We start from the raw sequence: 16,964 nt of genomic DNA, 5'->3' as shown, positions 1-16,964 counted from the left end.
TTAATAACTGTCTATCATTTGTTTAATACTTGTCAAGACACTGACAAATGTCAGCTCACCAAGCACCGTGTCTAGCTCGCTATAAAAGCAGCAAGCGTGCTGTCATGAAGATAAAGTTTAAATACAACTAAATCATCTATTTTTATACTGCACATGGTATGTAAAATATTTTCTAAAAATTGCTTAAATAGTTTTTAATTGAAATACAACTTTAAATTAATTTTCTTCTTTACTACTTTTTAATAGCGGATTTTGTAGGAATTTCTCACCAAAACAATTTAATCAAAAGTATGTACATGATGCTTAATGAATTGCTCTTAAAGAAAACATGTCAGCACGATTTTGTAATGTAAAGTATAGACGTGACTGTAACGGTGCTATAACATTGACTAATTTGATATTTTTGGAAAAGAAACCTGCTTTGTTGTTCTGTTTTAAGCATCCTTTGAAGTTTTCTGTTAATTAGATTTCGGTACCTAGGGTTGGGACTGCACATTGGGTCTTCTCCTCCCTTGTTTGTGATTCCCCGACCCATACTCCTGCCTCCAATCTATGAACATAAAGAAAGAACCTTGCACTCAACTTTATGCTTGTGTGATTTATTATTAGTAGTACCCAGAAAAACGTTTCGGTCCACCATCAGGACCTTCATCAGTTACGTACTGTTTTGTTAATCAGGCTTGGGAGACAACACTGTCTCAGGGCACACATTAATTGAACCACTTAAATATGCACTGTACCAATAGAATAATACTGTTTGAGACCTGAAGCCGTGTGCCTGTGCTATAAAACACTTACTTTATTTATTTATTATTTCCTAAACCTGAGTAAATGTTAGAATAGTGTAGTGTAGTGTCGATATGCTAATATACTCACTGATCACCTCTTCTGCTGTGTGCAGCTCCATTGCTCTCCTGAGCCAGATGACTGCAATTCAGACTCTCTGGATCACACTGCTCTCTATGTGGAGCTGGAAGTCTCTTATACATTGTAAATCTATAAAGCATGGTTCTGACACTCCATAGAAATACATTGTAAAAGCCACTTCAGAATAGTACAGAGCGCAGTGTGATCCAGAGATTCTGAATCCCAGTCACATGATGTAGAAGAGGAGCTACCTATGCTACATCATACAGGTTGGATTTCGGATGAGTGGACCCATAGAAGTTTGAGTTCTGGTACCCTGCCAAACTTTAGTCCAAAGTTCGGTTCGTGTACCAGAACAGTACCCGAACTTAAAGCTTAACTTAACTTAAAGCTATTGAAATCAATAGTAACCCGAACTTTGTAGCTGGAAAATCTATCTTTCTGTCTTCTGCCCTCCCAGGAGTCCGAAACTGTAATACGGACTTCCATGAGAATTCCATGTTCGGAGTTCAAAACTGGAAACTAGGTGTTCTGTACGAACCCTGAATTTTACAATTCGGATTCGCTCATCTCTAGTTGGGATCCTAGCAATATGTCATCATTTTAAGAGATGAGAAAACTAATGAATGATGCCCTAAGATTTTATTTACACAGATTGACACAGGCAAATCAAAGAAAATGATACACACTGATTGATCCAAACTAGATTTTTCAGTGCACATAGGCTGCATTAGTTCTAGGCAGCACAAGTCCTGTTTACACAAAACGATGCACCATCAAGAATGATGATTTTTCTTATGCTGCGTAAAACATTATTTCAGCAGATGTGTTCTTCTAATTCATCAAATCATCAGCAGCCAGTTTACACACCAAGATAATCATGGAATGAACATTTTAAACAACACTTATTCACAATTGTCTTGCAGTGTAAATGCAGCTTAACACCCTGACTTCCCAAGCAGTGTTATATTTCCTTATCTTAGCATTCTATTAGTGCACATGTGCCATGGTAATTGTTTGATTTTTTTTGTCAATCAGTACAAAATGAAAAATAATTCATACATTTTAAAACATTGTCTGAATGACACTCATTATAACACATTATTATGAACATCATAGAAAAAACTTTTCATATTAAAAAAAACTTTTTGACTGTGAGGGGGTGATCAATGAGTGGAACAGGCTGCCACAAGAGGTGGTGAGTTGTCTTTCAATGGAAGTGTTCAAACAGAGGCTGGACAGACATTTGTCTTAGATAGTTTAGTGAATCCTACATTGAGCAGGGGGTTGGACATAATGACCCTTGAGGTCACTTTCAACTCTAACATTCTATGACTCTATGATCTTAGATTCATTCTGATGCAAAATCTCTTGCAAAAACAAGTCTAATCATATAGAGCAGTGGGACTTGCTGGGTTCTCAAATCCTGAGTTTCCATGTGCACTTGTATAATCTGCAACAAAGTAGTTACAGCTGTGCTCAAAAGTTCACATACCACGGCAGAATATTTGCTCTCTTGGACTTTTTCAGAGAATACAAATGATAACACCAAAACTTTTTCTCCACTCATGGTTAGTGGTTGGGTGAAGCCATTTATTGTCAAACTACTGTGTTTTCTCTTTTTAAATCATAATGGCAACCCAAAGCATCCAAATTACTCTGATCAAAAGTTCATATACCCTGATGATTTTAGCCTGATAACATGCACAGAAGTTGACACAAATGAGTTTCAATGGCTACTAAAGGTAACATCCTCACCTGTGACCTGTTTGCTTGTAATCAGTGTGTGTGCATTAAAGCTGAGTGAGTTTTTGGGATCCAGACAAACTCTTGCATCTTTCATCCAGCTACTGACATTTCTGGATTGTGATTCATGGGGAAAGCAAAAGAATTGTCAACTAATCTATGGGAAAAGGTAGTTGAACTTAATAAAACAGGAAAGGGATACAAAATGATATCCAAGGAATTGATAATGCAGTCAAACTGTGATTAACAAATGGAAAATCAGGGGCTCTGTAAAAACCAAACCACGGTAAGGTAGACCAACAAAAATGTCATCCACAACTGCCAGGAACATTGTTCGGGATGCAAAGAAACACCCTCAAATAACATCAGCTGAAATACAGAACTCTCTGAAAACTAGCAGTGTGGCTGTTTCAAGATGCACAAGAAAGCAGAAGAAGAAAAATGGGCTGCATGGTCGAGTCGCCAGAAGAAAGCCATTACTGGGCAAATGCCACAAAGTATCTCGCCTACAGTATGCAAAACAGCACACAGACAAGCCTCAAAACTTCTGGAACAAGATAATTTGGAGTGATGAGACCAAAATTGAACTTTTTGGCCACAACCATAAACGCTATATTTGGAGAGAGGTCAACAACACCTATGATGAAAGGAATACCATTCCTACTGTAAAGCACAGAGGTGGATCGCTGATGTTTTGAGGATGTGTGAGCTACAAAGGCACAGGAAACTTGGTCAAAGTTGAAGGAAAGATGAATGCAGCACGTTATCAGTAAATACTGGAGGCAAATTTGCACTCATCAACCCTGAAGCTTTGCATGGGACATACTTGGATGTTCCAACATGACAACGATCCAAAACACAAGGCCAAGACAACCTGTCATTGGCTATAGCAGAACAAAGTGAAGGTACTGGAGTGGCCATCTCAGTCTCCTGACCTCAATATCATTGTGCCACTCCGGGGAGATCTCAAGCATGCAGTTTATATGCAAAGAGAAAAAAATTGCGGCAGCACTCACCAGGTGGCGTGGTTCATTCCTTTATTGAAGATACGAATTCCATTAAAGTAAATGCACGGCTCGGGGGAGTGCGGACATGGTGGAAGTGAGCAGGGAAGGACAACAGCTGTTTCGCGCTATACCAGCACTTCTACAGGTAGACCTGTAGAAGCGCTGGTATAGCGCGAAACAGCTGTTGTCCTTCCCTGCTCACTTCCACCATGTCCGCACTCCCCCGAGCCGTGCGTTTACTTTAATGGAATTTGTATCTTCAATAAAGGAATGAACCACGCCACCTGGTGAGTGCTGCCGCAATTTTTTTCTCTTTGCATATACATTGGAATTTATCTCTTTTTTTCCTTATGCGAGCACCTCCAGTTACTGAGTTTCAGGCACTCACAATTGACTGCATACAAAAAAGCAGTGCTCGTTGCAGAGGCTGTGCAGAGCCACGTTTTTTTCTTATTGCTCAGATTTTCAAGCATGCAGTTCATGCTAGACAACCCAGGAACTTACAGGAACTGGGGGCTTTTTGCCAAAAAGAGTGGGAAGCTTTACCATCAGAGAAAATAAATAACTTGATCCACAACTACCACCAAAGACTTCAAGCTGTCATTGATGTCAGAGGGGGCAATACACGGTATTAAGAAATGGGGTATGTGAACTTTTGATCATGATCATTTGGATCTTTTGGGTTGTCGATTTAAAAAGATAAAACACAGTAGTTTGACAATAAATGGCTTCACCCAACCACTAACCACTTGTGGAGAAAAAGTTTTGGTGTTATCATTCCTATTCTCTGAAGAAGGCCAAGAAAGCAAAAATTCTGCCGGGGTATGTAAACTTTTGAGCACAACTGTATATCCCTGTTAGATTCTCCTGAATTTAGTTATAAAAAGTGGTATTTCTATTTAACTACTAATATCCTGCGGAAATTATAGAAGAGATTCAGTTTCAAATAATGTATTTCATAGAAGAATAAAAGCTATATCTATGTTTTGAAAGATCTGTATTTTAACAAAAAGATGTGTTGTATGACAATGCAAGAATTTTCATATAGTTTGATATTTGCTTGCTTGATAAAAACTAAAATATCTAATGGAAGCATTCACAGATTTTAATTGAAAAACAGATTAAAATCTTATTCATTTCATCTACTACATCAGGGTATTCTTCTAATGGAGAACCATTGAGTTAAGTAAAGCCACCTACAATCAGCTTAAGGCAGAGAGTGGTGTTATTCATTGTTACTTTCTAAAACCTATTCACTTTAGAATACATCTCGGACACTTCACTCCTGAGAAATCCTTAGTCTCCAGTTTTTGCCTAATTCAATATTCATACGGGGTGGCTTCTTCATTTAATAAATCTAGAGAACACAATAACTATCTCTTTTACTTACAATGCTCGACTTAAAAACAGTGATTTAAATAGGCGGTGTAATTAGAAGTTAACAATAGATAGAGGAGTATAGGCCCACCTCACATAAAAATGATACACGAAAGCTTCCTCCTCACATTTCTAAGAGGTTTAAAATCCCATTAGTGACACACTCTAAATCACTAAAGGAAACATCAGCACCACCTGACTGAAAAATGTCCTCATAATACAAGCAAATGAAAGAAGTGGCCTGCACTCTTAATAAATGCATCAATCTACGTTCCAAAGGGAGCATTGAGCAAATTTATGCCCATTGCTGTAAACCTAATCTGTTCACTTTGAAAACTTGGTTTAAAGATTAACTTCGTTTTAATGTACGTTATTAGTTCTGCCTCATTTTTCTTTTATTCTTTATTTATTCATTTTGAGTTATAAAGTGGTGTGCAGCTTTAGTGTTATATTTGGTTTATACAGCAGGCATTGGATAGAAAGTCACAATGTATTAATATTGTCGTCACTACATTTTAATAACTGGATCTAATGTCTGTATTAAATCACCACTCCAGCATTTTTGGTTTTTTTTATTGCAGCGTTGTAGTTGCGCTTCTAACCTAAGGTCCCTGATTGTAGTCTTATACTTACCTGCCTGAAGACTGACCAGAGCAACACTGATAGAAGGTGAAGGAGGCAAGAAAATGGAAGACTAGGATCAGGAACCTTAGGTTAAAGCACCACTCCAGGCTGCAATAAAAATAATCTCTGGAATGGTGCTTTAAGGTAGTGTTTTGTAAGTCATATTACTTTCTGCTGTATAATGATGACCCCATTATGAACATACTTTAGTTTGGCATGCTACTAAAGGGTAGTCCAAATGTATGATAGTTAGTCATGTATATTGTGAAAGGTAGCATGGGAACGCAAAAAAGCACTTAGGGGCTGATCACTAAGGTGCTTACTCCAGAATTCTGGGATAAAACACCTTAATAAGTTGCATTTTTTTTGCGTAACTTAGAAGTTGGCAAAAATATTGTGACCTTTGTCATTTTTCATGCCAGTCAGACGCAGCTATGCCAATAGGGACTGGACATGGCTATAGTTACTTATCAAATAAAAAGGTACACCACTTTATAGGCAGAGCTTAATACAGAAAAGCACATCAGTCTCTCAATGGAGTAGCATTTCTAGTGGAGATGTGTGTAATTATAACTGACACATCTCTGCAGGTTCCTCACAGAGCTTCAGGTTCCATCTCACAGGCAGACATAATTGTAATATTTTTACAATAGAGCAGAGCTGAGAGAGAAGCAAAAATGTGTTTGCAAGAAGACAAATTTCCCTTATCTTTTCTGTGTTAGTTACCGGTGTCACAGTGGTAACTCCCCTTTTTATTTAAAATAAGCTCTGGAGGCAGAGTTATCTTCCAGACAGCATCCTCTCCATAGTCCAAAAGAGGTCATTTCCATATAAGAAAGACATGGATTTTTATGGAATAAGATATTGGATATCAAGATATCATTGTATTCAGCTTCCTAAGACCTGCATGCCCATATAGACGGCTTTGGAGGGTTGATCCTGGTGACAGATTCCCTTTAAGACTGGCATATGAAATGCTATTCTTAATTAGTCTGCCCCCTTTATGAAGAACCTGGAAAAGGTTGCATTGATGGAATAGAAGGAGAAAAGTAGGTTCTACTTCACCTACTATTGTGGTCCATGGTTTTTGAAGATAAAAATAACTTTTTTAAATGTCATCAAGAACTTTCCTTTATAAAGGTGTCATTTTGTCAAACAAGGTTCTTAGTTTTAAATAAAACATGTTATGCTACAATGTAAAAGGCCAGACGAGCAGTTTCAATGTGAATTTGTTGAGATACAAAGTAGTATGCCTTCACCTAATTAGATAAGGAAGCTATTATTGTGGTCAGGATTTTTTAGTACTTTTGACTTTATTTGCTTCACCTGCTCAAACTGCTTAAGAAAAGTATAAATGTATATCTTCAGCATTGGTGTAAACATATGGGGGGTGATACTTTAGTGGTTAACTTTCAAAGATGGCAATCACAAACCAGATTAAATGCAAAACATGATAAGGGGAACCTGTCAGAATATTCATGGTCACCATACAAATTACATTGGTAGGGTGATGAAAGACAAGTTCAAACTTACATCCTGGTCTGCAAATGCAATTTCCATAGCTGAAAAAATAAATTTAGAATTTTTATGTGAAAGAGATTGTAAGTGTACTGAGGGAGGGACTGTTAGGCATCGGAATTTTCCCACTGCGCAGGCTAGACCCCAGGCATTATCTTCTCCTGCGGTCTCTCATTCAGCTCCAGCCTGCTCAGCACAGATGTCGGTCCCAGCTTCTTGCTCAGGCTCGTGACATTCTTGTGGTTACTGCTTGCTCTCCAGCCAAGTCTATGGCAAAATGCGAAAATCTGACGGTTGGGAGTCTAAGTCCAGATTTCACGCGACTGAGCATGTCCATGATGTGGTGTCTGCTCATTGGTGGTCTGATGTTTGCTGCTCTGGTGAGGTGGCAGCCTCGGATTGGTCTGCGAGTGATGTCTCGCCCACCTGGGCGTGTTTGGGGTGGAGCTTTCTGTATGAAAGGCCCCCAGAGGTGCACAAGGGCGCGCTAGTATCAATTACGTGTGGTGTTTGTCAGTGGATACTCTACCACTCTGTTTGCTCATGTCGCTCTTTACACTGAGAGTTCTTACATTTGTAGGTATGATTAGGACTGGGTAGCTACCCCTTGGCTTAGCATCTGTTTTCTTCATGTGTGTGGTTAGCACAGTTGAGCCACAGAGCAAGTCCAACCCCCAAGCTACACCTCTCAGGGAAAGCTTCAGGGTTTGGCACCTAGTGTCACATGTGCTCTTCATTTGCCTCAGCATCTGCTTCATTCTTGTGTGCGATTGACACAATTTAGTTGCACAGCGAGCACAATCCTCGTGCTTCCATCCCTGCGACGTTTAACAGGGAAAGAGCAAGACACAACCAATATATGGATACCCAAAGGAACCACCAAACAGAAAGTAGATATAAAAATGCCTTTATTGTATATGATTGGCTAGATAATACAAAACAATTGTGCGCACAACAGGACTAAAAAAATATATATCTATAAAGTTAAAAATAAATTGATGGTAGCGGCTGACCCAGTTTATATATGTATATATATATAGGAGTAGTGTTTCCTTATTTCAATATGTGCATGCAAAAAAAGGAATATTTATATATATATATATATATATATATATATATATATATATATATATATATATATATATATATATATCTATATATATGTACTAGTGCTATACTTCCACAACTAATTATGAGGGGTTACCTCATTTGAAGTGCAATAGTGCAATGTGCAAAACCGCAAATAACCGTGTGCAAAAAAACAAGAAAGCATGTGAGGAAAATTAAATCCTCCTTTGCTGAAGTGTTATTAGACTCTGCAATGCATATATTGCCACCACATATCCACATAGGTGGCAATGTGAAGTGCAACAGTGCAATGTGCAAACTGCAATTGGTGTGCAAAGGAATAACTCAAAAAACAACCATATAAAGTGCAGAGTGCAAGAAAAAGGGAGGTACACGATTACTACCTTATTATCTGGGTCTGCCACGTCCCGTGATAGCGAACCCCTTTAGATGTTTAACAGGGTATAGTACACAGCAGACTGAGTGCAGTACCTCTCAGTGAAGTAACTGAGCTTGGTACTTTGCGTTCCGTTCATACTGTGAGGGGTTAACACAGTCTGATTAAGGTTAATGCTAGCAGCTTCGTTCCGCCATTGTTCACACTGGCAGCAGTTATCCATCTCTGCACGGTGGGCCCCGGGTTGCAATTGCACTTTAATTTACATTTTATTTAGTGCAATCTGCCAACCCTAACAGGGACAAATCCCATCTAGTGAATCAATCCTTCACGTCATTCAGTTCTTAGCATCATCCTCATGGACTTTAGTGACATTTCTTCCTTTTCTCACAACCATGACATGATAGCACTGAAATAATGATTTTCTCACAAATGTCTGCTTGTGGCCAGAAAGTAATATTTCACTTTGTCTTTTCCTACCGTACCTAACAATATCACTATTTTGTTGATCTTAAAGCTCCTCCAGGCTTCCCTTTGGTTTTACTGAACAAATATTGTATGGTTGTGGTCACTTTAAGAAATTCAGGAATTTTAGTAGCTGCAATTATGACATACAGCACAAAAGCATCTGGCGGCTAGAGATATACACAAGAAGACACTGGGGCTTAGATGTTGCAAAGACTTCATGACAATATCTCAATAATCCACTAATATCCACACTATTTGCAGAGGCCCAAATGTTTGTACAACTATGGCAATCAAGTGCTTGGGGTACACTTGACTAAGCTGATCATATATCTTAGATAATGGCCAAAGAAATCTCTTCCCATCCACAAACTTGCTGAAAACATGGAGGCCAACATTTATCTAATTTATATTGGGGACTTTTAATGGTTCCCTCCCTCTAGTGTCACTAATGTTCATGTTTAGTTAACCCAGGTATGCTGTGCAACTGAAAAAATGAATATGCTTTGTTTGAATACAACACATAAGTAAAGTATAGACCATTTATTAGGTTTCAAGCAACCAGTAAACATCAAAGTATCTTCTTAAGACAGTTGTCTGATCCCCAGATGTTAATGATCTTTCCTTAGGAATGGGTCATCAATATCAGATTGTCTAACACCTGATCATCTGTTATAAGCCTTTGCAGTTTAAAGTAAACACATTGAATGGAGCAAAATGTGCAGGAGTCATTGCCGAGTATTGAAGAACAGGAGAACAGTTCCTATTTCAGTGTCTGGTGCAGCAACCACTACACATGGAATTGGAATTGAATTGCACATCGCAATGCATCACAACTCCAGTTAATGGGCTTGAATCATCATTTGCATTTTTAAGTTACTTTATTATGTCTTGTAGTATTTGTTGAATTTTTAAGCCAAATTCTTCACAATGTCACATGAGGTTCATGATTTCTGTGCAAATTCAAAAATGTCTAATATTTTTTATGACTTTTCATTGCAAAAATTCACATGTTCAGGTAAATCAAACTTTTTGGTGTAAAAAGTCACATGTTCATGCTCTTCACAATTTGTGCAAAATGTTAAATATAAAATCACTCCAGAGTGTGGTGGGGGATGCTGGAGTTAATTTGCACAAAAAAATAATGACTTTTTAAAAAGTAGCAAATTGATGAATCAACCAAAATCATCTGGAAACCACAAACTTAGATCACAATGATAAACCAAATAGGCCAGGGCCGGCTCCAGGTTTTTGAGGGCCCTGGGCGAAAGAGTCTCAGTGGGCCCCCCCTTTAACACATACCACGATTCATGATCGCATATAAACACAGCCATGTAGTATATAACACAGCCCACGTAGCATATAGCACAGCCACATAGCATATAACAGCCCATATAGTATATAGCACAGCCACATATTATATAACACAGCCCACGTAGTATATAGAACAGCCATGTATTATATAGCACAGCCCATGTAGCATATAACAGCCCACGTAGTATATAACATGGCCCACGTGGTATATAGAACAGCCATGTAGTAAATAACACAGCCCACGTAGCATATAACAGCCCACGTAGTATATAACACGGCCCACATAGTATATAGAACAGCCACGTAGTATATAGAACAGCCATGTAGTATATAGCACAGACATGTAGTATATAGCACAGACATGTAGTATACAGCACAGCGCCCATCCCCCAAGAATGGCCCCGTAGTCCAGTACTCACTGTTAGTTAAAAAAAAAAAACACAGCGAGTGTGCGATGAAGTCATCGCGCATCCGCAGCGGCAGTGTCAGAGGCAGAGTGGGGAATGATGGGAGAGGGAGCGTCAGGTGACGCTCTCTCCTCAATCATTTGCTTTGAACTTTACCGACAGATGCCGGTAAAGTTCAAAGCGGCGGCGGGGAAGTTGGCGCTTGCGACAGGCTGCTCCCCCTGCCTCACAGGGGCCCCATAGCAGCTGCATGATGTGCCGCTAGCTGAGGGCCCCTGGGGGAGCGGGGGCCCTAGGCACTGGCAGCTGCCTGCCCCTAACGCTGGCCCTGAATGGGCCCCCCTGTCTTGCCAGGGCCCCGGCACTTGCCCGGGTATGCCAGGTGCTGACGCCGGCCCTGAAATAGGCGGCCAACACATATAAAATTGATTTACAAAGGCACAAAAAGAGAATTCGGCAAAAATTAAAAGCACTAAAACTAGACAAACAAGGTGCAGACACAATAATGAAAAGGGCCCAAAGAGTTTACATCTACAGTGGGGAAAAAAGTATTTAGTCAGCCACCAATTGTGCAACTTCTCCCACTCTGACATTGCCAACATAGGATATATAACAAAATATTGAGATGAACTATTTTTAATGACCAAATACTTATTTTCCTCCATAATTTGCAAAATAAATCTTGCCAAATCAGACAAGGTGATTTTCTGGATTTGTTTTCTCATTTTGACTCTCATAGTTGTAGTCTATTACAGGCCTCTCTCATCTTTTTAAGTGGGAGAACTTGCACAATTGGTGGCTGACTAAATACTTTTTTCCCCACTGTAGCTACTGCCAGCACTTATATCATCTGATGGACTCACAATCTAATATTGATAGCTCATTGTAAGGGATTGACTCTCAGGTAGACACTGGAGAACACACATGGATCCAGTTCGCTGGTTCAAAACAAAAGTGCATTTTTTTAAATGTCCATAAATCAACCAGCTCAATAAAACAAAACAGGGCACAACAGGTATGACAGAACCAAAATTCAAAACCTTTCCTCTGCAGCCATCACGTGTGTAATCCCTGATTGACACCTCAATATACACTGGCTGTGCACTGGCCTTCAAGGACACTAGCCTCACAACTGCAGAAGGTAAAACACAGGGGAAGCGACAAACACAGTACAAAGATAAAGGAACAAAATATTTAGCTTCAGGCACTACAGCAGCAGCATAGAATACAGCACCAGGATTCTGATCTCCAACAACAGCAGAAGCAAGACCGAAACAAGCGAGCGCCTCACTCTTAGCTGGTCTTCATAGATTAACTTTATTACTGACAATCAGCTGATGGGTTATGTGACTATTTAAAGGATGGTGGAAGTGGTCATCACCCAACATCAGCTGACCATCCAAAAAGCAGCTTCCAGCAAGAACACTGACATTAACCCTTGCTGGACCGAAAGGAAAAAGCAACATTTAAATTATACCAGAACTAGAGCTGGAACTCCATAATGAATATTGACATATACACTATGTTCCAAATTATTATGCAAATTACATTTTTCTCGGATTTTCCCAAATGGTCAGTGCAAATGACAGTCAGTCTAATAAAAGTCATCACCCGTTAGAGTATACATCGAATTTTATTGAATAAACCTCCCAATGATAACAGTATAATCTCCAAAATGAATAAAAACTCAAAATGCACTGTTCCAAATTATTAGGCACAGTAGTATTTCTAAACATTTGATATGTTTTAAAGAACTGAAAATGCTCATTTGTGGAATTTGCAGCATTAGGAGGTCACATTCACTGAACAAAAAAGCGATTTAACTCCAAAACATCCTAACAGGCCAAGTTACATGTTAACATAGGAGCCCTTAATTGATATCACCTTCACAATTCTTGCATTCATTGAACTTGTGAGTTTTTGGAGATTTTCTGCTTGTATTTCTTTACATGAAGTCAGAATAGCCTCCCACAGCTGCTGTTTTGATGTGAACTTCCTCCCACCCACATAGATCTTTTGTTTGATGATCCTCCAAAGGTTCTCTATGGGGTTGAGGTCAGGGGAAGATGGTGGCCACACCATGAGTTTATCTCCTTTTATGCCCATAGCAGCCAATTACTAAGAGGTATTCATTGTCATGCATGAAGATGATTTTGTTCCTGAAGGCACGTTTCTGCTTTTTAGACCATGGAAGAAAGTTGTCAGTCAGAAACTCTATTTACTTTGCTGAGGTCATTTTCACACCTTCAGGAACCTTAAGGGGCCCTACCAGTTGGTTCCCCATGATTCCAGCCCAAAACATGACTCCTCCACATCCTTGCTGACGTCGCAACCTTGTTGGGACATGGTGGCCATCCACCAATCATCCACTACTCCATCCATCTGGACCGTCCAGAGTTGCTCGACACTCATCAGTAAACAAGACTGTTTGAAAATTAGTTTTCATGTATGTTTGGGCCCACTGCAACCGTTTCTGCTTGTGAACACTGTTTAGGAGTGGCCGAATAGTAGGTTTATGCACCACAGCAAGCCTTTGAAGGATCCTACACCTTGAGGTTCGAGGGACTCCAGATGCACCAGCAGCTTCAAATAACTGTTTGCTGCTTTGTAATGGTATTTTGGCAGCTGCTCTCTTAATCCAGTGAATTTGTCTGCCAGAAAACTTCCTCATTATGCCTTTATTTGCATGAACTCTGTCTGTGCTCTGTTTCAGTCACAAATCTCATCAGAGTATGATGATCACTCTTAAGTTTTCGTGAAATATCTAATTTTTTCATACCTTGTCCAAGGCATTGCACTATTTAACGCTTTTCAGCAGCAGAGAGATCCTTTTTATTTCCCATATTGCTTGAAACCTGTGACCTGCATAATAATGTGGAACATCATTTTTGAGTAGTTTTCCTTTAATTAAAATCACCTGGAAAACTAATTATCACATGTGTTTAGGATTGATTTCAGTGATTCTTTGAGCCCTGAGACACAATACCATCCACGAGTTTATTTGAAAAACAAAACAATTAAATCTTTAAGACACTTAAATCCAATTTGCATAATAATTTGGAACACAGTGTACATGCTGGGGTCTGCTTTTCTAGGTTTTCATCACTGAGGCTACCAGCCTAGATGATATACAGTGGGTATGGAAAGTAATCAGACCCCTTTACATTTTTCACTCTCTGTTTCATTGCAGTCATTTGGTAAATTCAAAAAAGTTCATTTTTTCACATTAATGTACACTCTGCACCCCATCTTGACTGAAAGAAACAGAAATGTAGAAATGTTTGCAAAACTAATAAAAAAGAAAAACTGAAATATCACATGGTCATAAGTATTCAGACCCTTTGCTCAGACACTCATTTAAGTCACAGGCTGTCCATATCCTTGTGATCCTCCTTGAGATGGTTCTACTCCTTCATTGGAGGCCAGCTGTGTTTAATTAAACTGGAAGACTGAATTTGGAAAGGCACACATCTGTCTATATAAGACCTCACAGCTCACAGTGCATGTCAGACTAAATGAGAATCATGAGGTCAAAGGAGCTGGCCAATGATCTCAGAGACAGAATTGTGGCAAGGCACAGATCTGGCCAAGGTTACAACAGAATTTCTGCAGTACTCAAGGTTCCTAAGAGCACAGTGGCCTCCATAATCCTTAAATGGAAGAAGTTTTGGACCACCAGAAGTCTTCCTAGACCTTGCCGTCCAGCCAAACTGAGCAATTGTGGGAGAAGAGCCTTGGTGAGAGAGGTAAAGGAGAACCCCAATATCACTGTGGATGAGCTCCAGAGATGTAGTAGGGAGATGGGAGACAGTTCCACAAAGTCAATTATCACTGCAGCCCTCCATCAGTTGGGCCTTTATGGCAGAGTGGCCTGATGGAAGCCTCTCCTCAGTGCAAGACATATGGAAGCCCGCAAAGAGTTTGCTAAAAAATTCATGAAGGACTCCCAGACTATGAGAAATAAGATCCTCTGGTCTGATTAGATGAAGATAGATCTTTTGGTGATACTTCTAAGTGGTATGTGTGTAGAAAACCAGGCACTGCTCATCACCTGCCCAATATAATCCCAACATTAAAACATAGTGGTGACAGCATCATGCTATTATTATTAATATTATTATTATTCATTTTTATAGCGCCATTTATTCCATGGCGCTTTACATGTGAAATACGGGGCAAATATAGACAAATACATTAAACATGAGCAAAAACAAGGCACACGGGTACATAAGGAGGGAGGAGGTGTTTTTCAGCTGCAGGGACAGGATGGCTGGTTGTCATTGAAGGAAACATGAATACAGCCAAGGATAGAGCTATCCAGGATGAAAACGTCCTCCAGAGTGCTCTGGACCTCAGACTTGGCCGAAAGTTCACCTTCCAACAAGACAATGACCCTAAGCACGCAGCTAAAATAACAAAGGAGTGACTTCAGAACAACTCTGTGAACTTTCTTGACTGGCCCAGCCAGAGCCTTGACCTACACCCAATTGAGCATCTTTGGAGAGATTTGAAAATGGCTGTACACCAATGTTTACCATCCAACCTGACGGAATTGGAGAGGATCTGTAAGGAAGAATGTCAGAGGATCCCCAGATCCAGGTGTGAAAAACTTGTTGCATCATTCCCAAGAAGACTCATGGCTGTACTAGATCAAAGGGTGCTTTTACTCAATGCTGAGCAAAGGGTCTGAATACTTATGACCATGTGATATTTCTTTATTTTTCATTTTTAATAAATTTGAAAAAATTACTACATTTCTGTTTTTTTCAGTCAAGATGGGGTGTAGAGGGTACATTAATGAAAAAAAAATGAACTTTTTTGCTTTTACCAAATGGCTGCAATGAAACAAAGAGTGAAAAATGTAAAGGGGTCTGAATACTTTCCGTACCCTCTGTATATCTCCCCTCGAGGACCTTTCCTATGACCACCTTACATACCCTAGCCCTCTACTCAAAGCAGGTGGGACTTGGCACCTTCTGCCATTAAACAGAGAATCAACATTGACATGTGACATGGGCCTGTGCTCTATGTGGAAGCTAAAATTCTGAAGTGCTAAGAGCCACCTGGTGACACAGGCATTGTTCCTCTTCTTCTCCTGCTTTCACTTCAGCTGGGCATTATCTGACACTAGACTGAATTTCCTAATAGGCACTATCTTAAAGTGTCCAACATCCATTTGATAGCAAAACTCTTTTCTACTATGGAGTAGTTTTTGTCACAGGGAGACAGCTTCTGACTCATTATTGGATGTTCTTCTCCATTCACTTCCTGAGACAAGACTGCACCTAATCCGACATCTGATGTGTCCATCTGGACCACAAACTCCTTGGAGAATTCCAGAGCTACCAACACTGGCTACTTACACAAGGTTAGCTTCAATTCCTGTAATGCTCTCTGAGATTCTGGAGACCACTTGGCCAAAGCCGACTAAGCACCCTTAAGGAGGTCCATCAGAGGTGCCAATTTCATGGCAAATTTAGGAATGAACCAATGGTAGTAACTCACGATGCCTAGAAACACTCCAATTTGTGTATTTGAGAGCTGTTGTAGCCAATTCTGGGAATCTGATATGGCTTTGAATTCACCTGCACATGAGGCACTGTGAGGACTATACCCTGAGTATAACCTGGCAACTAAACAAAAAGGTCTCTGTTTCTATTAAACAATGCTTGGCACTGCTGCTTCTGGGCAGGTGACAGCATCTTTCCCACCTTAACATCTTTCATGTCATCTTTTGCATTAGCTATCAAACATATCCAAGAGCATTGATTGGGTTCTGTTCTCACCATGGCTTGATGAGATTGACGGGGTATACCTGGTAAAGTTTCCTTCTCCCTAGTAGATGGACTTTATAACTGGCCTTGCCAATCTTTTTGACCACTTCATAGGGGTCCTGCCGTTTGGCCAGAAATTTGCTCTCTACTACGGGCACCAGTACTATTACCTGATCTCTAGGGCTGAACTGTTGCACCCTTGCCAACTGGTTGCATACCTGTCACTGTGCCTCTTGGCTCCAGGAGGAGGTGCTCTTTCATGATGGGCATAACTTCAGCAATCCTTTCTTGCAGTTCACAAATTTTTTTGTTTTAAAAATTGACTATTGTCATACATAAAGTTTAACGTGCTTTGTGTAAAATTACGATGGTTTGAAATTTTTTAACACAGGTTGGCCTG

This window comes from Ranitomeya variabilis, chromosome 2, assembly GCF_051348905.1.
Source record: "Ranitomeya variabilis isolate aRanVar5 chromosome 2, aRanVar5.hap1, whole genome shotgun sequence".
NCBI lineage: Eukaryota > Metazoa > Chordata > Amphibia > Anura > Dendrobatidae > Ranitomeya > Ranitomeya variabilis.
This window is presented reverse-complemented; position numbering follows the sequence as displayed.